The sequence below is a fragment of the Mauremys reevesii genome, linkage group 6, assembly GCF_016161935.1.
Source record: "Mauremys reevesii isolate NIE-2019 linkage group 6, ASM1616193v1, whole genome shotgun sequence".
Lineage (NCBI taxonomy): Eukaryota > Metazoa > Chordata > Testudines > Geoemydidae > Mauremys > Mauremys reevesii.
Window position 1 is genome coordinate 82322439 of NC_052628.1, and position 23997 is coordinate 82346435.

The window sequence follows — 23997 nt, forward strand, 5'->3', positions numbered from 1 at the left end:
ACAGCAGAAAGGACCCAAGTAACAATGTCTCTCATTTATTTTCTCCCTTTTATATTAAACGACAGAACAATCAAACAAAATATTATATTGATTTAATTGTTTTTCTAAGCTTGGGTCTTCTTCAGTCAATGTGCCAAATTCAGCACCAATCATAGTGATAAAACTCTACTGAAGTCAGCAAAATAGATTAGGAAATAGAAATTAATTAAGAAAGAATATTCGGAGTCCATAGGATATTATTCAGGATAAAAGAAATTTTGTGTGGTAGAAAAATTAAAGGATAAAAAGAGGAAGTATGGGCACAGAATGGCTGGGTTTACCATCACACAGCTTTGGGTCAAATTAGCACTAGTATACTTGAGTTTAAGCATCAATAGACTGATCTCTGACTTGAGGAAAAATCTGCCAGCGTGGAGCAGGGACAGAGGATTGCTGTCACATGGATCCTCCCACCCTATTTCCCCAGTTATGAGGAGGACACACAAGAGCAGCAGTGACTGCTGCAGCTGAAGAGCTCCAGGAGTGCATGCACAGTTGCTCCAACACCTCCTGGGAAGTGTTCCTCCCATGCTTCACAAAGATACCCCTGATTTCCCCCTCCTCTCCTGCCTGCCAAAAAAGTCAGGCTGGGTACAGAGCTGAAGATTTGGACCATCTCTTCTACTTAATGTTTTACTCATGGGCAGACAAAATCATCAAAACTTAGACAAAATTACCACATTCAGAGCCCAAGCGAAACACTGTCCATTCTATAAGATCAATGGGACTCTACATTCACACACAAACTATCACTATCAGTCATACAAAACATATTCATCTTAATCCCACCCACCTTGAAAGCATGTTTGTGCTGTCATTGGAAAAGCCAAGTGCCAATCTCTCTGAAATTGCCTGGTCTAGGGAAAGAAGGGAGCTATTTTAGTTAAGCAAGGTGCCTTATACAAATCTTATCAGTCAGTAGGTGAGACAATATGGTAATGATTGTCCATATCCCTGTGGAAGTGCCTTTATAAGTGAGGGTGACATTTACTTACCCTTACTTACCCAGGAGGGCCTGGTGAAGGCCTTCAGCACTAAGGGTGGAGGAGGGGTCACATTAGATTTTCAGCCTTTAATCGACAAACTAGTTCAACAATTTACTTATGGGCATTCTTTGCAGAGTGCCGATCACTCAGATGGGCAAGGAATTCACAATGAATAGTTAGTTCATTTGGCAAAATTCTCTTTTACTCGTTTGTGAACTGCCTGCAAACAGACTGATTTTTATTAATTGGCTCGCCGATTGCAATTATTTAACAAGCCTTTTGTGCAAACTAATTTCTGCCAATTGATTGCTCACAAATGATCTGCTGTGAGTATTCAGATGAGTAACTAATATATCTGTGATTTTATTCTGGTTACCCAGGTCACATTATACTGGTTCTGTTTCGATGGCATTCCAACACACAAGTCCATGAATAAATACCAAGATGGCCATATGAGTACTTCCAGAGCAAATAATTATGTACGTATTCGGTCCACAAATGGCCATGTAAACAAAAATGTGCTTGTACAAATGTTCACAGAAAACTGAAAATGGGATAGAAATACCAAATCAAAATTGCATTAACTTCTACTGTTTACTTCATGATACATGCTGGTTTTCAAGAGCCAGTAAGGCATCTATTGTGTATTAATTTTTTAAAAAATAAAACACTTATTTACCTTTTTACCATACTATCTGTTTTGAGTCTGCTATATTAATTTATGAAGGAAACACACAATTAGACCATATTTACAGTCACTATTTTCACTTTAGACTACAATGGCAGCTTCACTGCAATTAGAAATTCAATGAAAATAATCTATCAGGATCCCCTGGCAGGTTACTAAAAGGTTTATGTTTATTTCAATAATACTGCAACATTATGCCATCCTGATTGAATGTTCACAGACTGTGCGATGCAGCTAACTCTTTATTAGACAGTTATACGCAGTTTGAGAAGCTGAATTAATTCTGATGAAGCAGTTGAGATGAATAGTTTTGTTAATAATATTTATGTTTTGCTTTATTTGAGTGTTATTCCTCTGAGCCAACTCCCTAGAGTTATCCAAAGCTGTCAATCAAAGTCTATTAAAAGCTAAAGGACAACAATGGAATATACTTTAAAAAACCAGAAAAATCTATCATTACTTCTAATTAACACAAAATAGTCCTATCAATTTTTAAAGATGAATAATCAGTTTCCAACCTGGCAAAACTGCTGGGTGTGTCACTATTTGCTAGAATAGGAAAGAGCGTTCACTGACATTAAGTTGATGTAACACACAGAAGGATAAATATCCAAAGTTTGCTTTGCCAAATATATAGTATCTGAAATGATAATTCAGCAATTAGGATTAACTCAATAAAGAATTCTATTGCTTAAAAATGGGCCTTGTTCTCCTTTTGCACACTTGCTTTTACTGCTTCTTAAACTGAAAGAGGCGGAGTAGATAGTGTAGGATTAGATTGGCATGTTTAACAACCCAAAGAAAATAATAACTTTGCATGCTAACACATATTTTGTGTACGTTTCAGGCTGCAAGACTGTAACGTAGGCAACAACAGAACACAGGAGCAAGACAAGAGTTAGGCAGAATCACTTACAGAGTATCAAGGCAGTGACATTTCAGGGACAGGAGAGGAGAGCAGCAATGACTTCTGACACATGTTGAAAGCAAGAAGCAAGACTGACTGAGAAATGAGAGGAAAAGGTCAGTCAGATAATCCAGATAAATTCCCTGAATTATTGTTATCTGCTCTGGAGCAGAGACCATTAAATGAAATTTAGCAGATAGCAAACTGTCGCTGTTTAAAAACATAGGTGTCCATCTGGTGACTGATGAGTGGTATCTGAGTATCTCTGAGGATTTGCTTTCAAATCATCAAGTGTCAGTGGGCTTTCCTTCCAAAGTACTGAATCCAATGACCTTTGTGAAGGCTATCTGTTATTTCCACTTTTCTTTAGCCAGAAGATGGGTCCTTTGGAGAGCTGTCAGAAGTATACAGGATGGCCAAGAACATTTGTGAAATCTTTAAAATTTTATCTATAATACTTTAAAATAGTTGTTCAGCAGTCTGAAGGTATCTCCATTGATCTGAGAGGAAGAAATCAGTCAGGTGAATAATAACTGCATCTGCTGCAACGTTTCCCTAACATCTTCATTTATTGCATGAATGCATCTTTCTATTAAATTCTCCTATCTCCTCCCCTCACAAAGCAGTGAACACTACACCACCTTTTAAGTTATCATTTCTAAAGCTAACTTCAGTTAATTCTTATCAAAGATGGTTGTATCCCAATACAAGCTATCTACAGTGCCACACCTCATGTGTACTGGCTAGATCAGTGTGGGTGTTGCAAATAAGTTCTATTTTTCTTTCAGTGTGGAAATTATATACTTCCAACTTATAGAGAAATAATATGCCATTCTCATTATATGAACAGTGTTTACTTCAAAATAAAAAAGTTTAGTGAACATGATGTATTCAAATTTTCTATACTAAACACAACTTCTCAAATAACAGCATAAATACCTGTAAAGCTGTAGTCTTCTCGTGAGATTGTTTTCTTGTAGAAGTAATAGCTATTTAAAAACAAAGAGGAGGCATAATTTTTCATATGAAGAAAAATAACCTAGTCTGAGTCTTACAATAGTCCCAGCAGATCTTTGTGATTCTTTATTATGTTCAAAACTCCAAGGTTGAGATTTTCAAAGATAACTTAGGGTTAAATTTTCAATAAATGTCTAACCATCACAGTAAATGCCTGCCTCTCCTTTGAAGCTTAGTTTTAATGGGAATTTTGTAGCAAAATCCCCGTTAGATTTGAAAATTTCAACCGAAGTAAATATGCCTAAATGTATGCATGTATTACAGTCCTTGTGAATACTGAACCTGAAACCTCTTCTGAGCCTCATACCAAAGCTTTAGTTACATTGTTTTTTAGTGGTCTCATATCTCTGCAATTTTTGTTTTTAGCTATGGCTAGAAACAAAAGTAGCAAAATATACATTAAGGATGGTTGTTGAAAAAAGTTCTAGTCCAATTGAAATCAAATATAAAGGAAATACTGAAGGAAAGATATCACTTTGGAGATTTCCAGCTCAATTTCCAAATCAAACAGATAATGCCTAGACTTCCTGGAACTAGAGATACAAATCTTGTCAGGATCAGCCTAGTTCTTCATCCCTCTGAGGTAGATAGAATACTTTAGTTCATTGTTGTGGGTCCTTTTTGAATGAGACCTTGAACTGAAATCCTTCTACTTTGTTTAACAATAACATGCCAGATTCAGAGGTTATCTTTATAGTGGTGTAATTTTCACCTCAGTGGTTGTAAATAGGTGTAATTTATACAGAGGGGACAGAAAGAGGTAGTTCCAGAATGGGTTAAAAGAAGGTATAAAAAGCATACAATAAAAAAGAGTGTATTTGTTAATTGTTTTCCTGGCCTGTAATTTAGCCTAAATTTATGAAGAGTAAATTATACCACCTTGTGTATCACTTCTGAATTTGGCACTGAAGATCAAGCACCAGATTTTTAAAGGTATTTAGACACCTAAATATGCAGAGTGGCACCTAAATACCTTTAAACATCTAATCCTAAATTCCAAAACAAGAGTCCAGAATCTGTTCTCATCTACATTTTAGATCTCATTTACCATGGTCCTGTGTTCAAACAGCTGCTTCGCCACCTAAGTAGCTACTTATGTGCTCAGTGTTGTTGTGATCAGAATATCAAATGCTGTTGTTTATAACTCTAGTATGCTTGCAAGCTTTTAACTCCTCACTGATTTCTACTTTCATTCTTTAGCTTAGTAGAGATTTTTGTCTGGGAGTTCCCTTAATTTTTGAAATTAGATTGGGAAATAGATACAATATCTCATCATTGTTATAGAAAATGTAAACAAAACTAATTATATATGTATTTTCTAACTAATACAGAGGGGAGATGCATTAGAAGCATTTTCTAGAGCTAACAGGTACTGATTTTTATAAAGTGCTATTTAAGCAAGTGATTGGTTCAATTAATTTCAATCATAGTGAGATATTTCTTTATTGATCAAAGATCATACCTACCTAATTTCTATCTGGAATTCCATTACTTGTAGATTTTACAGGGGTGGAGAGAGGAAGGGGAACCAAATTAGGTTTATATTGGTATAGGCAATTATAACTATGGTGTGGCTATTGTGGCTGCCGTATTATATATTGCAGTTTGAGAAGTACTTTGGGGATCCTTCAAATCTCTTTTTTTCTTTCATTATTAATTTAATGAAACCACTAAAATTAACATATTTTCCTATCAAAATTACACTGTGCTTTTTTTAAAAGAAGATATTTTGAAATTAGAACAGCATGTCATGCGCAAGTTGATATGCAATGGCTGGTCTTCACTACAGAGAGACAGACACTGCAATCGATACAGCAGGGGTCAATTTCATGGGTCTAGTGAAGACCCGCTAAATCGACCGCAGAGTGTTCTCCGGTTGATCCCGGTACTCCTGCTTCCTGAGAAGATTAAGGAAGTCAATGGGAGAGCATCTCCCATCGATGCAGCACAGTGAAGTCAACCTAAGTTATATCGACTCCAGCTATGCTATTCACGTACCTGGAATAGCGTAATTTAGGTCGACTTACCCTACTCATGAAAACAAGCCTAAGGTTGCTATTTCCATTCTGTCAAGAGAAAAAAGAAAAAGAAGAACATATATAGCCTATTATATGGTCTACTTCAAAATGTAAAATTCTAGCTAGGAAATAAATGTCACTACACTGCTATGTTTGCATCTTTAATTTCTAAAAGACAATTTAAAAGTAATGGGCTGTCCCAAAACTCTACGTACACCATTCTGCGTAACTGTGCAGCATATCCGAGTTTGAAAGTAAAATGAGTTGCCAGAAATTAATTAGGAGCATAAAATAATGAGGACAGGCAGCTCCATCCCTCTACAGCCTTCTCACCTGCTTCCAGCAATGATATTACTGAAGGACATTGGACATGGCTTCAATCATACATGGTACGTTGCAAAATAACTATGTGTTGGTGGGCAAATTGCTTCTGTATAAATAGTGTTGTAAAAATTACAACTGATGCAGGGCTTGGCTTCCACCTCAAGGCAGTTCAGGTAGCTGTAAAGATGGGTGCCCATCAAAGTCTCTAAGCTTGTTCTTTTGCAACCTACTGTGTGGAATAAAGCCCTGTTCAAAATCCTGCAAAAATATCATTCCTGTGAGCAGCAGAAAATTCTGTAGAGCAACGAAGCTGCCCACCCTCATTATTTTATGCTCCTGATTAACTTCTGGCAACTAATTTGAAATAAAATTTAAATTCTTAAAAAGGTCTCTCAATATAGCAGCAAGGTAAAACGAGAAGATGTTTTATTAAAATATAATGCCCATATCTCTCAATCAGCCAATGTGGGACAAAATGTGGGCAAAATACCTAAAGAGGACAAACTGTTTTTTTTAATTATGTAAAACAGAACAATTCTTCACACACTGTACAATTACTTAGTCTCAATAAAATGACTTTAAAAAAAACCTTGCAATACCTCCTTTATGTTTGTTCTCTCCTCTAGCTTTATTTTTCTCTCTTTCTGCTCCATGTTTTCTTCATTTTTGCAAGTAAAATATACCAACAGACCATTAGTGTCCTTTTTTGCCTACATACCTACCAGTTCATTGATATAATTCACCATTTTGCTAGAGCCAGCTGCCCAGCATTTTGTCTCTGGTGTTTGTCATCCTACCCCCTTAGGTCCTGCCTGCAGCTTTGTCTTGCTCTTCAACTTTCTCCACAAGGGGGAGTTAATTTCATTAAAGTGGATTCTCCCTTCACTGTTTCATGAAGTTAGGCAGCAGGGGAGGAAGAGCTGGAGTCCAGCTTGCAGCCGGAGAGCAGGGGAGGCAAAACTATAGCATAATGGGGCCTCCCAGGTTTTCTAAGTTATTCCAAGCTCTGAAAGCTTTTGGGAAGGCAGGAATTCACCAAGGAATCACTCCAGCACACAGATCTATGCCAACATCTTTATTAACATGTGCAGGGCCCTGGTTTCATTGAAAAGAACAGTTAGCAGGAGTAGGGTATAGATCCAAGATACCTAAAAGGCATCTACCTCCATCAGTTGCAGTTTCAAGTGTCTTTTCAGCCTTGGCTCCTTAGTCCCAGATTCAGGCACCTCCTTCCCTTTGGGCTGTGGCTGATTCTTTCGTGTGAGTGGAATCTCATAGGGACCACGTGTTCAGGTTGCTTCTTGGGCCTGTCTCTGAGATCAAGCCATTTGGGCTCACAGCTGCAACATATGCAGTCTCCTACTGCACCATGTGCAATCCTGTCTCAGATGGCATCAACATGTCCCAATCAGAGGAGACCTGGCAGAAGGAAGCAAGGGTGGGAGTTCCTGACAAATGTCCAGACAACCAGGTTTCTGAGGAGACAGAATAGCCAGTTTCTCCTTTCTGGCAATCAGGGCTTTGGGGGCAGGGTCAGTCTTCACAGTAGTACGCTCATTTGTTGGGTTGGGAGTCCACAGTAAAACATATAAGACAATCTATGTGCATGTGCATAGCACTTTGAGGACAATGATCTAGATTCAATCATTATGGAACCCAATCTTTCATCTACTGGTGGCCATAAGTTGGGAAACGGCAGTGAAAACTGTGTTTTTAGAAGAGACTTGGAGGTTCACATATTTTCCATGGATAATGAGTTTTATATATGTCTAAGGATCAGGGAATAGAATGCTCACAAAAGTTATCACATGCCCCCATGTATAGAAATTACTTTCAAAGATTTGAGTAGTTTTTCTATTATGTGGCATGGCTGATTGCATACAATGAGATCTATCAAGGCAGTTTTAAAAGAAAAATATAATGTTCCTGACTATAACAGGGTAGCAGTGGAATAATATCACCACTCCAAAATGTACCATATTGCTGCTGGCAAGGCATGAGGGTTGACTGTAGGGAACATGTGACCAACGTGCCTCCTATAAATGTAAACAAGTTGTGTGAAGATGAAGCCTAGATTCTGCCTTCCCTCAATCCCCCAGGCAGTGGAGAAATAAGGTGTACCTCTTAACAACTTATTCCCTGCACACACACCTCCCTGCCGCAAAGGAACAAGGGTGGAGAAGCAGGGGAGAATTGTGACTGCCACCTCTTGGGGTGGCACAACTACATACCATTCCTTATTCAAAACAAAGCCTTCCATCTCAGTGTAGCCTCTTAACATTTATCTCTGCCATTCCTCAGTCATTTTCATCTCCTTTTCTTCTCTTCTTTTTTATGATGTGCCAGAATATTTAATTTCATTTTTGTGTAGCTTTTATCCTCTTGCACTTCATTGTTTTCCTTCCTGAACAGTCATTACTATGGAGATTTTCTTTAATCTTTCACTTGCTTTGCGTTTTATTTCTACTCTTGGTTTTTTTCCTCTCTGTTTTACTCGTTGTTTATTTCATTCAGTTTACAAGAGAATGAAGACTTTTTTTTAAAAAATCAACTATTTATTTTTCTTCATCTTGTTTACATTTTTATTTTATCATTAAATTATTTTAGTTTGCTTTTTCTCCATTTTCTTTATTTTCAATGGTGTTTCATCATTTTATTCTGCTTCCTTCACTAGATCCACATCCTCTAAATGAATCAGCTAGCTGGCCACCTTTATGGCACATTACTTGGCTATCTAACATAAATGGCTCGTTACATCTGAACCAGCAGCATAGCAATACAACAGTAAGGGGTGTATAATTGCTTAGCAACTACTGTTCTTCTCAGATGAAGCTAAATCTGTCGCCTGTAGAATTCACAGAAATTTCAGGCTCTAAAAAACAGAAGAAAAATCCTATGTTCCCTTTCCCATCAGGCCAGATACTTGTCACTATTTTATGGGCCTGAAAATGATCAAGATACAAGTGCTTAAGAAAGGCTGCAAAAACTATATCACTTAATGCCATGTTATTTTCATCATCTCCTGTGTGTGCATCAGCAAGAGTGTTTTAATGGCCAAAACTCCTCGTTGACTTCTGCATGAGATACTGAAAGTTCCTGGAGGAGATTAATTCAACCATAACATTTTACTTACAGGATTAAAACTAATGCAATCAGTCAGTGGCAGTGGGGAAGTCAATATGAAGGACATGCCAAGTAAAGAAACTATACAGAAGTAGAAAATATTCCATTTAGGAATAATTCCTAACAGCACTAACCATATAATAGCAAATAATAAACACAAACCACTGAAAGGAAAAAAGTCCTGTGTAAGTAACCTTTGCTTTCTTAATGAAGCGACACAATCAAGGACAGTAACAATTAACATTATTGGCCTGTCAGAGTTTTGTCCGACCAAAAAGTGCTGGATTGATCCAATAGCAATATGAAAATCCAAAAAGATACTACCTTAAGTAGCTACATCAACCAAATGCTTTTCTCAGGGTACAAAATGCATCTGGAAAAAGCTAGTTAAAAGCAAAAAAAGTTTGTTTTTAAAATTATTTTTATTTGTTAAAATGCTTGGTTAGAAGTAGACTGATCAGGTCTCTTATTTACATAAACTCGGGTAATTAAATCCATTTCCATGTCCATTAAACTCAGTTCGTACTAAAATCACATGGAAAAAGACTGACAGCACAGGAAATGTACTAGAGTTGCAAAAGAATTCACCATGTTGAATATTTAAATGCACTATTTGCAAAAACTGAATGACATTTTCAAGTACAAAATTAGATTGAACTTCAACAAGAATATTTTCAAAAAGTCTTTGAAATGGAAATGGTCACTTCTGCAGCAATAAATAGATTGTATGAGCAAAACTAAGATACAAATAAAATAGCAGAAGGCAAAAGCTGTACCTAAGGTCATTGTACTGAATTCTTATTCTTTACTGTAAAAGCCAAGGGAGATTCATTTCAGAGAAGTTGTGCAGGTCTAAGAGGGAAAAAAAGGACAAGGTGACTAAAGTCTAAGGTTCTCTCATTGGTTTTAATGGATTTTTCAAACCAATTATGTATGGGGTGAGTTGAGAAAGGAGGTGATTATTAAACATGTGAAGCTGTATTGATTTAACAGCTACTCCACTGCAGTTTTGAGCTTTCACCAACAGCACAGTGACTAAAAATTAGTCAATTGAGGGATGGACAAAAAGGGAAAGCCGCAGACCTAGAAGTCAGTAGGAAAATGTTGAGTTCACTGCTCCAGCAGAGTGAGCTTTAGAGCCCTACATTGCACAAGCCCTGTGTTCTTGAGAAAAAAAATCTGTCTCCAGACACACCACGGTAGCAACTGAGATTAGTTAAAGTGCTCAAGATAATAGTCTCTAGATTTTAAACATCTGGGACTGGGGACAGTGTTCTCAGTAGTGGGGCCCCCTGTGACACTGGAATTTGTTATCATTCCCTTACCAGACAAAGGCTGATTCTACTGAGCTTCAGGGAAGAGTGCCAGGTTGATCTAATTTCTCAAGCATCTGCTTGATAGAGTAGTTTGAGTGGACAGAATTTTTTTGGTCTATTTGGTTTGTTGGTTTGGTTTTGCTTCTTTAAAAAAAAAGGGGGGGAGGGATTGTAAATTTTCTACCCAACTCTACACAGATAGCACAGATATTATAAATCATAACCAAAAAAAAGCTCTATCACAATGGTATCTGAGTACCAGCTGGCTGGTGATAGGGGCATTTGAATCCACATCTCCAGGGGAAATTGCTTTCTTAACGTAGCTCCTTAGACTACTCACAAGGTTAGATCATTTGTTCTAATGGTCTCAGTGGCAGATGCAAGTACTGTTTGGGCAGGCTTGGGCAACAACTATTTTGAGAACAGAACTCCAGTTCTGGCTCATTTTTCTCTCTGTTAGCCGCACTCATTAGGCAGGCTGTTGCTTCTTTTCTTTGAGAGGTGGTTGCTGAACAAACAAGAAGAAAAGTGGGGGAACAAAGATCTGAACTAGATTTCGGCTTAAGCCACAACATTTCCCCAAATGCATAGCCATTCTTGAATAAGCTCCATTTCAGAGCCATCAATGTTCTCTCACAGTCAACCAGGACAGCCTGAGTCAGAAAGATGGATTCCAGAACTCCTTCTGACCCTGGGAAGATGATTTCCCTGCTGTCTTTTCCTAATCCTCGATTGCCATATAGGCAGTTGTAAAGCTCAGGCATGTCAAAGAGCTCCTGAGGTCTATGTGCCATTACAGTTTTTGTGCCTAGGACTGGGCCATTATCGTAAATATCTGAATGACAATTTGAAATCTCTAAACTAATGTTTTGAAACTACCTATGTTACTATTTTGATATCTGAAATCAAATGTGTTCCTGTCTTGCAGTCTCAGTAATTATGCATAAAGGTTGAAGGAAAAAAATAGCTTTTCATGCTTAAAAATCCTCACTTCCTACCGTTGGTGAGATTCTCATCTCTACAAGGGAAGAGTTTGGATGACAAATTAATTGTCTGAGCATCAAGAAGAGATAATACCACATGCCGTATTGCTTGCTGTTTCAAGATAAAAAAGCAGAAACTCTGCAAGCATTTTATAGCTTGGTAGCTTAAATGAAGTCTTACAATTGCTGGGATTCTCATCAAACCCAATGGTGCTTTTTCATCACTGTTCAGACAATGCTAGTGAACTGTTTTTAGTCTTTCGATTCAAATCAGACACTAAGTTGTGTTCAAACAGAGTTGCTGGCTACACTTGCAAATTTGCAGCGCTGAAAAAACACCCTCTCCAGCGCTGCAAATTGCGGCGCTGCAAAGCACCACTGTGGTCAAAGCCCCAGCGCTGGGAGCGCGGCTCCCAGCGCTGTCCGTTATTCCCCACAGGGAGGTGGAGTACGGACAGCGCTGGGAGAGCCCTGGCAGCCGTGGCAGCACTTTGAAGTGCAAGTGTAGCCAAAGCCTTAGGGCTTGGCTACACTTGCAAGTTGCAGCACTGGTAGTTTGCAGCGCTGGTCGTCCAGCTGTGCAGGGCCAGCCCTGGAGTGTGGCCACACTGACAGCTACCAGCGCTGCAGTGTGGCCACACTTGCAGCATTTGCAGCGCTGTATTGAGAGGTGCATTGTGGGCAGCTATCCCACAGAGCACCTCGTCCCATTTTTGCGCTGTGGGTTGTGGGAAGGGGACGGAAGGGTGCGGGTCATTCCGCTTCCTGTCCCAACGCCCCGTGGTGCATCGCTTCGCATCCCAGCATTCACAGTTTTTCCGGCCACGTTTGGCGCCATTGTGAGTTACTTGCTGTTTTTTACCCTCTGTCTGTGAATCGCAATTTCTGTGGGAAATGGAGCCCGAGCTGCTGAGGACTGTGATGATGAGTGTCGTCAGCACAACACGTTTGGCAGTCGAGCTATTCCTTCAGCTCCAAAGTGACAGTGAGGAGTCCGACGATGATATCGAGTCGCCTGACGCGTGTGACACTAAATTGCTTGTGGCATTCACGGAAATGCTCAGCACCGTGGAACGCCGCTTTTGGGCTCGGGAAACAAGCACTGAGTGGTGGGATCACATCGTCATGGAAGTCTGGGATGACGAGCAGTGGCTGCAGAACTTTCGTATGAGAAAAGCCACTTTCATGGGACTGTGTGCTGCGGCGCAAGGACACAAGATTGAGAGCTGCCCTGACGGTGGAAAAGCGGGTGGCTATTGCAATCTGGAAGCTGGCAACTCCAGACAGCTACCGGTCGGTCGGGAACCAGTTTGGAGTGGGAAAGTCGACCGTTGGAATCGTGTTGATGCAAGTTTGCAGGGCAATTAATCGCATCCTGCTAAGAAGGACCGTGACTCTGGGGAATGTGCAGGACATTGTGGATGGCTTTGCACAAATGGGTTGCCCTAACTGTGGAGGAGCGATAGATGGGACGCATATTCCTATTCTGGCGTCCCCCCACCTAGCATCAGAGTACGTTAATCGGAAGGGGTATTTCTCTATGGTTCTCCAGGCGCTTGTGGGTCACCGTGGGCGTTTCATTGACATTTACACAGGCTGGCCTGGAAAGGTGCATGATGCACGCATCTTTCGGAACAGTGGCCTGTTCAGGAAGATGCAGGCAGGGACTTATTTCCCAGACAGGAAGATCACAGTAGGGGACGTCGAAATGCCCATTGTGATCCTTGGAGACCCCGCTTACCCGTTACTGCCTTGGCTCATGAAACCCTATACAGGGAAGCTTGACAGGAGCAAGGACCGGTTCAACTACAGGCTGAGCCGGTGCCGAATGACTGTGGAGTGTGCTTTTGGCCGTTTAAAAGCTCGCTGGAGATCTCTGTATGGGAAGCTAGACTTGGGGGAAAGCAGCATCCCCGTGGTTATATCCGCATGCTGTACCCTCCATAATATTTGTGAAGGGAAGGGTGAAACATTCAGTCAGGCATGGACCACCGAGGTTCAAGTCCTGGAGGCTGAATTTGCACAGCCAGAGAGCAGGGCTACTAGAGAGACCCAGCACAGGGCTACAAGGATTAGGGATGCCTTGAGGGAAGAATTTGAGACTGAAAGTCAACAGTAATGTTTGCTGCCTTGCATGGGAGTGAAGTGCAGTGGTTACACTGTTAGGATTCTATTATCCCTAACATGATTTCCAGTGACTGTTTCTTTACTGAGATAAGGTATCTTTCACTATCTGCAATAATAAAGACTGTTTTCAAAGCCAAGATTTATTTTATTGAAAAGAAAAATACTTCATTGACGGACACACAACATTTCAGGAACCTAGGGCAGGGGGCTGGGTTGGTGAACTGTACAGTCAGAAGTTTCCATATGTCCTGTCTGCAGTGCTGTGCAATGGCTGCTGCACTTCAGGGTGCATATACTGCATGGTGATGGGGGTTGAGTGCAGAGGGTAAGGGTCGTAGTTCTCAGGGCTGGTTGGTGAACGTACAGGTGTTGGAGGCAGCTGGTGGTGGTAAGAACCTGGATACTGGGGAAGGGGGTTTTGAGCTGACATTGGGGCAGAAGAGAATAAAATTTGGGATGGGGGGGGCTGTGGGGCAGCATGGGACTGCTCTGCCTGCATGGCTACGAGTGCCTGGAGAGAGTCCGCTTGGCGCGCCAGGATGCCTAGCAGCTGGTCTGTGCTTTTCCTCTTTGCCACAGCATTTCTCCGCCAATGTCTCTGGCGGATCCTGCTTTCACTTTCTCTCCACTCCTGCAGGTGTTTACTCTCTCTAGCAGAGTGATCAATAACTGTTTTCAGCATGTCTTCCTTGGTTTTTCATGGCTTTTTCCTCAGATTCTGTAGTCTCTGTGCTGTGGTGGAGATTGGCAGTCCAGCAGTCAAGGTCGCTTTTGGAAGGCAAAAATTGCAACAGTTAACAGGGTAGCATTGTTCATTATCTCATCCAAACAGTAATTCCCACACACTGAAGGAGTTTACAGTCTTCACTTTAGCATATTTTTCACATAACAAATAAGAGCACACACATAACACAACAGCAGCCACGAAATGGTGAGTAAGGGGTACTGATTGCTTCAGGGCTGTGCAGGGGTTTCTGTGCATTGGGGACAGCAAACATCTGCATGGGGGATCTGCACTAAACAGTCTCCCAACATTTTCCACAGGAGTTACTCCTGGAAGATATCTCCCTGTTGCGGGTCACCAGGGAAGAGCGGAAAGGTCTTCTACAGCAATGTGGATTCCGCCCTGGCCCCTATGCAGCTTGCCTGTGTGCAGCAATGGTCCCCCAACCCCTCGCGGAGGCGTTAGCCTGACTGGGACAAGGACCACAGTGGCTCTCCCTATAAACCTGCACAGGCACATTGCCCACGCTCTGGCTGAAACTTTTGAGGAGATTACTGCAGCCGATTACCGCGACGTGATAGACCACATCAATGGGCTATTCCACATCTAGGCATGCATGCATGCAGCCCTAACCCCCCCTCCTCTCCCGAAACATTTCCACCCTGAAAATAAAAGCCGCTTACCGGTAACTCGCTCCTCTGCTTGTCTTTCAGCAACTGCTGTGTGCTGCGATTGGCTTCCTTCCTCCTGGCTTGAGAAGAGCTCCTGGCTGCATGCCTCCTGGGACTCTGGGGTGTCTTCCCCCATCCCAGTACCTTCACTCGCGGTTTCCTACCCCCCCACCGCCTCCTTCTCCTCCTCCTGTCCCCCACCCTGGTCAGAAGTGTCCATCGTGGTCCTAGGATTGGCAGTGGGGTCACCCCCAAGTATCGCGTCCATCTCCCTGTAAAATCGGCAGGTCGTGGGGGCAGCGCCGGACCTGCGGTTTCCCTCGCAGGCTTTGTAATAGGCACTCCGCAGCTCCTTTACTTTAACCCTGCATTGCAGCGCGTCCCGATCATGGCCCCTATCCAGCATGGACCTTGATATCTGCTCAAAGATATCATAATTCCTACGGCTGGAGCACAGCTGGGACTGCACAGCTTCCTCCCCCCAAACACTAATGAGGTCCAGCAACTCGCCATTGCTCCATGCTGGGGCTCGTTTGCTGCGTGGAGGCATGGTCACCTGTAAAGATTAACTGATTGCACTCCACACCTGGCTGCAGCAAACAGGAAGGGGATTTTTAAAATTCCCGGGGCATTTAAAGGGTGGGTCACCTGAGGCCAGAGCAGTAGAGTGCAAACTGATGAGCAGAGTGGCTGAACAGGAATTCTGGGATATCTCCTTATTCCCTGGAGGCCAATTAAAGCGCTGGTGTGTGTCCACACCTGATGAGCAGCGCTGGATCACCAGCGCTGCATTCCTTATACCCCAACCAGAATGGGTGCACAGCCAGTGCTGCAGCCAGGGAGTTGCAGCGCTGGATGTGCCTTGCAAGTGTGGACGGAGAATAATGGCAGCGCTGGAAAGCCTCCACCAGCGCTGCAACTTGCAAGTGTAGCCAAGCCCTTAGGGTATAGCTTTCGAATAACTTATTGCTCTAAGTATTGTGCAATACATCCAACAAAAATACCAGTTGCAGCATTATTTACTGTAAAATGAAGTTGCCTTCTGTAATGCACAATCTATGTGTTTTCATTTTTCTTTTACTGCATGCAGTATGGAATGTTTTGAGGATATTAGTAGTTTTGAATGGTAGATAATGCTGTAGTGGCATATTTCAGCTACTATTTTCTCCAATGGGCTTTCGCAAAGTACCATGAAATATTGATCCCAGTCTGTGAAATACCTGGTATCTCTACACAGCGTGTGTGTGTCTAGGAAATGCTATTTTATGCCAGACTTTTTTTTTTTGAATTGTTGAAGTCTCTTATAGTTCTTCATGAGGTTTTATTGTTTTAAGTGTAGTGGAATACCAGCTGAATATTTCTGTCTGTGTGGAAATACAATTTATCTTGTTGATGGTTGAGAACATTTAAACAACTTGAGTAAACGTATTGTATGCACCAAAGTGTACTGATGAATCCACTGTGTCTGGTTGAAACCAGATTACTCATTGTCATCTTGCCTGATACAATTAAAAATGTTTACAAGTTTATTAACTTAGACCATGTATTCAGCTGTCAGGCAAACAGGGGCACTGGAGCAGTTTTTATAGTGGGGGTGCCGAGAACCACTGAACCAAACTGTAAACTCTCTATATAATAGAAACCACTTCAAGGAAGGGAGTACGGCAGCACACCCAGCACCGCTAGTTCCAGAACCTAGGGTAGCAAACTGAAAATATCCCTGTTACTTCATAAGGGTGCTGTGAATTGTTAATATTGTGGCAAAGTTCCTCCTCTCCTCTAGTAGGTCCTGTGCTTATTGGCGGATTTCTTCCCCTCAGTGGTTTTCCCCTTGGATGAAACCCATAGATTGGATCAACTACTCCTATGTCTGATTAGGAGTAGCGGGGCTAGGGGAGAACCCGGGCCCGCCCTCTACTCCGGGTTCCAGCCCAGGGCCCTGTGAATTGCAACAGTCTCTATAGTGCTACTTGTAACCGCTGCAGCTCCCTGGGCTACTTCCCCATAGCCTCCTTCAAACACCTTCTTTATCCTCACCACAGGATCCTCCTGGTGTCTGATGCTGCTTGATTGTATAGAGTTTTCCTCAATCCTCCAGTAGTACCCCCTCTCAATTCTTAGTTCCTTGTGTTTCTGGCTCCCAGCTCCTCATGCGCACTTCTTTCCTCTGGCTCCTCCTCCTTGACTAGAGTGAGCTCCCCTTTTTATACCAGGTGCCCTGATTAGCCTGCCCTGATTGGCTGCAGGTGCTCCAATCACTGCAGCTCTCTCCTGTGCCTTCTAGAAAGTTCTTAATTGGCCCCAGGTGCCTTGATTATCCTGGAGCAACTGCCATTTTGGTTCCCATGGTACTAGGGATTTGCTTAGCCTGGGGCTAACATACCTGTTCCTCAGTACTTTCCTGTAACCATCCGGCCTTGCTCCATCACAATATTTATAAAATGCTTTGAATTTAAAAAGCACTACACTATGTAAATGGAAAGCACAGCATTAGTTTTTCAGCCATCTTTTTGGGGGGGAATTGTAAGGATTTTGTTTTGGAACTCAAGCACCTAATTATAGAATTCTACACTACACTACAGGAGAGAAGATGATATTGGGCCCTTTCAGATCTCTTCCAGAACCACAAATAGATCTCCTGGACCTGTGCAGAGAACAGAACCAGCTGTCTCTTCAACAGCATCCCCAGCAACCCACAGCCTTGATGGATGGCTCTCTTCAGGTGTGTGAAACAACTGAGATTTATAGTGCTGGATAATTAAATTCCCTATTTAGGCACAGAACAGATACAAGAATACAAAATCCCCTAACTATCCCACTAGAATGTCTCAACTGTGTTCTGGAGAGGGATTTACTCTTCATGCTTCTCAAATCCTTGAATACTGCCAGCAAAAGGGGGACAGAATAAAACTGGGCCCAACCAGGAGCACACCTCCCACTACCACCCTTGATCACAGAACTAAGATGGGGAGAACTCTCCACTTTGGGGAACTAGGACCCAGGAGATGCCTTCCCTTCCCCCCAGACATGTTGCCTGGGAAAAACTGCACCTGCAGGTCCAGGATACATATAAGGGAAATGCAGATGGAGCAATGGATGGCAGGATTATAAACAGAAACTATCGCTTTTCTGTAGCTTTCCCTCTGGGGATTCTGTGAGATATCACTAACTAGTGATGTTTAGGTAACGCAGCTCCTTTTCAGTCATGTTGCTGTGGGGGGTGCCCAAGGGCTAGAGCTGGAAAGCAGTCTCCATATGGATGTACATAACCTCCTGCAGCTCCTAGGATTATATAGTCCAAATCAGCAGCCTGCTCTGCAGGGTGGAAGTGGGGAGGGAAGGGAAGGAAAGAAATCTCATCCTAATGGAAGAATCATGAAAATCTGTGTGGGGAATTTCACCAAGATTTATTCCCACTTAGCCTCATGCAAGAGATATTTCCCTTGCAAGGGGATGATCAGGCCTACTGTTATTAGCTTTTTAGATATGGAAAGATTTCCAAATTTTTTCAGAGGGAAACCACTGGTATTGATGTGTGTATAAACAACAGTTTCTATTAACTGCATTGATTTATGCATTATCCTCAAGAAGACAAGCCATCCCACAGACTGTGGGCAGCAAAAGGCACCTTATCTAAACTTTTGCATGCAAAGATGGGACTGTGACAGCCTTAAGAGGATGTTTAGAAGTTTATTTGAAGGGATATTAAAAATATATAGACGGTTATTTTTAATTAGTGAATATGTGAGTTGCTAACATGGGAGGCAGATTTAAGTGATCTAGGTCACCACATGGCAAGAGCGATTTTGAACAGCAGGACAATCCCAGAAGTAGAGGTAATCAATTAGAGTCAGCTATTTTTTTCCCCTGCAGTACGGTAATATGGGGATAATTAAAACAAATATCTAGCTCCAAACCATTTTAATATTACTGATGAGCATTTGCCTGAGAAGAAAATATTGATAGGTACCATTGTGACAAACTGTTCCTATGCAGCAGCTGATATAATAGCTTAGGTCACTTACAAAAATAGAAAAATTATAACTGTCACCTACATTTATTTTAAATGTTATATTTTTATAACACTCTGACAGTTTTGAAAAGGATGAACAGTTGTTTATTATAGGAATGGGTTTTATGGCACTTTTCTCCAGCATTGAGAAATTTGACACTCTGATTTGCTATAGCTAAATATATAAAACAATTACCTGAATGCCATTTCTGAACTTGATATATACATATCTGCATCACTGTATTTTATTCACAGTGTTGTCCAGAATATTCTTTATTCTCTAACATTTTAAAAGAAGAGTGTGTGTGTGTGTGTGTGTGTGAGTGAGAGAGAGAGATGGATGGGATTTACAGCACTGGAGAATTAAATTCCTTATTTATTCACATAACAGACACAGCAAGAGCACAATATTCCACAACTGTCCTGCCAAAGTGTCTCAACTGTGTGCTTCATTCACTCTCCATGATTATCAAATCCTTGAAGACTGCCAACAAAGAGGGGAGGGGATAAAATGGGGCTCAACTAGGACCACACATCCCCCACCACCACCCAAACCTGTGCTGCGAGATCGTCCCCACACATTCCAGGTGGTGCCTCCTGTCCCTGCGACGTGGTGGTGGAGGAAAACTGCAGGGAAGAACCAGCCAGAGACTCCAGCCAAAGGAACAGCTGAAGATGCAGGCAAAGCTAGGATCTCCAGACATTCAGGGAATGTTCTACAATTTTTCCTGCACTGTGTCTGCCCTTAGCTGATTGACTGTTTCCTCCAGTTCTGCCCCTCCCACACAATCTCTTCATCTCAGTTTTACTCCACACCTGACCCTCTTACCCACTTCTCCTATGCCCTGTTGTCCTCCTCCCACTCCCCCTTGCACTCCACATTCCCTCTCCATTCAGTTTTCTTTCCGTTTAGCTTATCCCCTCCTAACTAAACCCCACCCACCCCTCAAAAAATCATGGAACTAACGATGTTTTCTGCCATCACATTGTTCACTCTGATTGTGTGTTCTATCACTTCTCCTACTCTGTGTCTGTCTTCTCTATTAAATTTAGATTTTAGATTGTAAGCTCTCTGGTGTGGGGACCGTCTATTCTGTGTGCTTAGTACAATGAAGCACCATTCTTGGCTGGTTCTTAGGAACTGCTGTAATGAACATGATTAACCATACAACATGCTTTTACCTGATCACTGTGCGCTGTCTCCATTCTCCAGTGGGGGCAAATGGGCATGAGGTGTTAAACTGAAGCATGAACCTACAGGTACTAGTACAGATGGATACAAACCTGAAGGAAAGAAAAAAACAAGTACATTTTTATATGAAACTGTGTTGGATACCACTCTCAGCCCGCTTACTGGGGATATTTACAAATTAGGAGAGTTCGTGGAATTTGCTCACTTTTTTCAGGTAATTTTAATATGTGTTGCATAGGTGACTCAAAGAAACTGAAATTCTGCCACATCTGCTTAGATTCACTCCTACAGAGGAGAATTTGCCTGTGGCTGCTTGATAAACATTTAAATCGGTGTTTTCTGACTTAAAAAAAACTATTTGAACACTACCAATGGCAAGCACTGATTAGATTCAAAATAGGGGGTTTAAAAACCAAGCAAACAGAAAATGAAGTTTTAAAGGGGACTTTACTGAGCAAGGCTACAATTAAACTGTTCTGTAAACTAGCAAGATAAATAGCATTAAAGAGCTTTGGGCTGAGGATCTAGATAATCAAATAACCAACATATTATCAAAGGAAACGTGCTCCCTTTTCGGTTTTGGGTCCAGTTCATTCCACTGCAGAATACAAGCTGTGGCTGCAAGCAATGGAAAGTGCATTGGAAACAAAGGAACAATTCTGTTGGGGGTCCAGTTCAGCCCACAAAATGAAAGGGCTGGAATTTGAGGAGCAAAGCTAAAGCATCTGGGACATATGCTGTTTCAGTACATCTCCTGTAGAGCATCCACCAGCAGAGCTCCTAGAGGCCTACATCAGGAGTTGAACGTCACAATCCCTTTAGAAAAGCAGTGGCACCAGAACAAGATCCAGATTTCTCGGTGTGACTTCTGGAATAGAATCAATGCTAAATCACTTCAATGGGGGGCTCTTTTTACAATATTTCTAAGCAGGATGACAAGTGTCTGAAATTTTGCAAGAAAGCATTTTGGAAAATATCCAGCCCATGTGGTAGAATTTCCAGCATTTCATAGACTCCAGAGCCTTCAATAGTATCCAATATACTGATGATTATCTGAACTAAACCCCAAACTTCTTGAAGGTTTGACTAGATGAGTTCTCTGATCTTGATTTATGCAGAGAAAAGTACAAGATTTTCCAGTTGTTTCTCTTTTCAAAGATCTCTCCCCAAATTATATCATGCATGTTACATCTGTATCTAATAAATGGACTTACTACTTCTGGTAAACAGTTTTATGCACACAACACATGAGTCTTCTGAGTTGAGCTGAAATCCTTTTAATCAATCCCATGCATTCCTAACATTTAAGCTGTGCTTTGGGTTCTGCAAGAACTCATTTAAACCCAAATATTTTGGGATTTCTGTTTGTTATTGATAATTTCTCTCTTAGAAAGCGTTTTATAAAGTCATAATATTGTGCAGTCTAGTTTTCTCATGGCATTTTTCTATCCTTTAGGCAGTAGAATACTATAAGACCACCACATCATGATTTTTGCCAGACCCATAAATGATTCCCAGAAACATTTTAAAAAGCCAGTGAAAACCAAACACCAATAACTAAAACAAATTTCTACTTAGATACTACAGGGCAATACAGTATGCTATGCTGAATCCTAAAATAGATGTATAGAACCCACAGATATCACTACCTGCTACCTGGCATCCGAAGAAGTGGGCTGTAGCCCACGAAAGCTTATGCTCAAATAAATTTGTTAGTCTCTAAGGTGCCACAAGTACTCCTGTTCTTTTTACCTGCTACAGTAAATCAAAAGTAATCAAACTTGCATTTTCATTTGGTTTAAGATTCAATTTGGCCTCTAAACTTTCAAACTTCTATTCAATGTTCCCCCATGCCTAGAAAAAAAACGAACACTCAGATATGGGAGGATTAATATTTTATTTGTAAATGCACAGTAATATAACTCATTTTGCAGAACCATAAGGTTCTCCTCAACATTCTGCCAAGGAAGATTAAAAACCATAGCAGAGGTATGGCATTCAAGGCAATTAACTCTCATGAGAATAAAAAGAAAAGCTGATTTGCCTCCTTTTACATACAGGCATATCATATTGCCATCTTCATACCAAACACAGCTAAGCCTTATTCACACATATTGTAGTAAAAAGAGGAGGTCTAGTAGTTTCTGAATCACAGTCCTTCTAGTTTCTGAATCACTACAAAAGTCCCAAAGCATTTGTGTGGTTTATCTCAAAGGACAGCTTTCTGGCACACACTGCAAACAGTAAAATGAGGGGTCTCTCCGGTCACTGTGCAAAATTAGATTAGCAAATGAAGAACTACTGTTATAATATTCATAAACAAATGTTAAGTTGAGAAGAGAATAAGCTAGGCGCCAGGATTTGGTATGATGCATTATTAAAGAAGAGCACACAAAGGCAGAATTTGCGAATATATAGTAAGTTTGTTTCTGCTTTTATGGCTGAAGCTTACTTGCATAAAGGAATATTTTTGGAACTGTCAGTATTTGTGATTATCCTAGAAAGGTGAGTAACAGAACAGCCACATGAATTGCTAAAATAGAACATGTACTTAATCCCTTTTGATTATAATGAAAAGCATGAAACCAACCATCCTTTCTTGCCAAAGTCACTAAAAGCATATGTTGTACAGCATGCCTAAGAGATTACAGTATGTTATTGTGTGGGACATGTAGACCCATCAGAGTTTGCACTGTATGGAGTGTTATGATGCAAACAAATACTAGCATACCGTACATTTTATAGATAATTCCAAGGATCCAAATAAGCTACCTATCTGGCTAGCCATTTTAGAGATCTCCTGTAGCAAACGTAATCATTTTATTTAAGAGCTGACAATAATCACAGGGTACACCACCTGCTGTGTGCAAAGGAGAGACTTAAAATTGATTCAGCATTTTTCTTGACTGTTCAGCTAACTCTTATGGTAATTAATGTGTTGCATTTATGGATAACATGCTGAAGTGTCTGATCAATATTAAAGCCATAATTTCAAAAGACATAAAAAGCACTCTTCTTAGGCAGTTTTACTAAATGAAGGAATTTTCAAGCTACTGAGTGATGGTGGAATATGGCAAATAATTCACTTATGATAGCAACTGCTGTTACTTCTTGCTTTTGTTATTTAGTAGATGAAGAAAGGATGTTGAGTTTGTTTACTCACTCCATTAGTTTCAGATTTGCAAGTACTTTTTTTCCCCCTCTGGACTTCGGATACTCATTTAAAACCTAAAGGAACATTTCCTTATTTTAATGTTTTATCACTTAAGGGAAATGTGTTATCAATTCTTTTGGTTCTAGCTTCTAAATTACCTAGCACATGTGCAAAGAACCTTTCATACCACTTGTTCGTGCTGCACAAGGGCCAGATATGATTGCAGTTAGAGCAGTGCAGGGAGTTCTCCAAGGACCCTGACAGCATAAGTCACTCTGAAGAGAGCAGGTGAAGGAAAGATCATGATTACCCAGGCTACCTCCTTCCACTCCAGCCCATGGATCTAGCTTGGTGAGTCAGGCTAAGCAGTCTGCAACATCCAAAAGGAGTGTTCTCAGTGTGCATACTTTCCCTGAATGTGAAAGAGCCAAAAGAAGTGGGGTCACAGCATCGGTGGATGGGGGTGCAATCCCGATTATCAAATCTAGCCCATGAGTCACAAGATGATTCTGTCCAGACCCAAAATATGTCTGGACCTGCTCTACAAAATGGTGTCCTCCACATATGCAAGATTATGCTGCATGGAAGACACCATTTTGTACAGCATATATTTCTGTCAGAGCCTGTGGCGGCACTGCAGAGGGTTGAAGGACTCAATAAGTCTCAAAATGGAGTCATGCGTGCAAAAAGTTTGGGAGTTGCTGTTGTGATGCCCC

At 41.2% G+C, this 23997-nt stretch overlaps 2 long non-coding RNA genes across 2 annotated transcripts in view; one reads left to right on the forward strand and one right to left on the reverse strand.

The window, feature by feature from the left end:
• Positions 1-1754: 1754 nt before the first annotated feature.
• The window catches only part of LOC120408675, a 78496-nt gene continuing 56253 nt past the window's right edge, over positions 1755-23997 (reverse strand). The window contains exons 3-6 of the long non-coding RNA XR_005600868.1: positions 20118-20219; positions 5665-5703; positions 3560-3609; positions 1755-3120 (exon numbers count right to left, since the gene is read on the reverse strand). This is a non-coding gene — a long non-coding RNA (uncharacterized LOC120408675). The remainder of the gene's footprint in view (positions 3121-3559; positions 3610-5664; positions 5704-20117; positions 20220-23997) is intronic.
• On the forward strand, positions 2567-20932 carry LOC120408677. Its single transcript, XR_005600870.1, has 3 exons — positions 2567-2736; positions 17506-17645; positions 19327-20932. It is a non-coding gene; the product is annotated as an uncharacterized LOC120408677 (long non-coding RNA).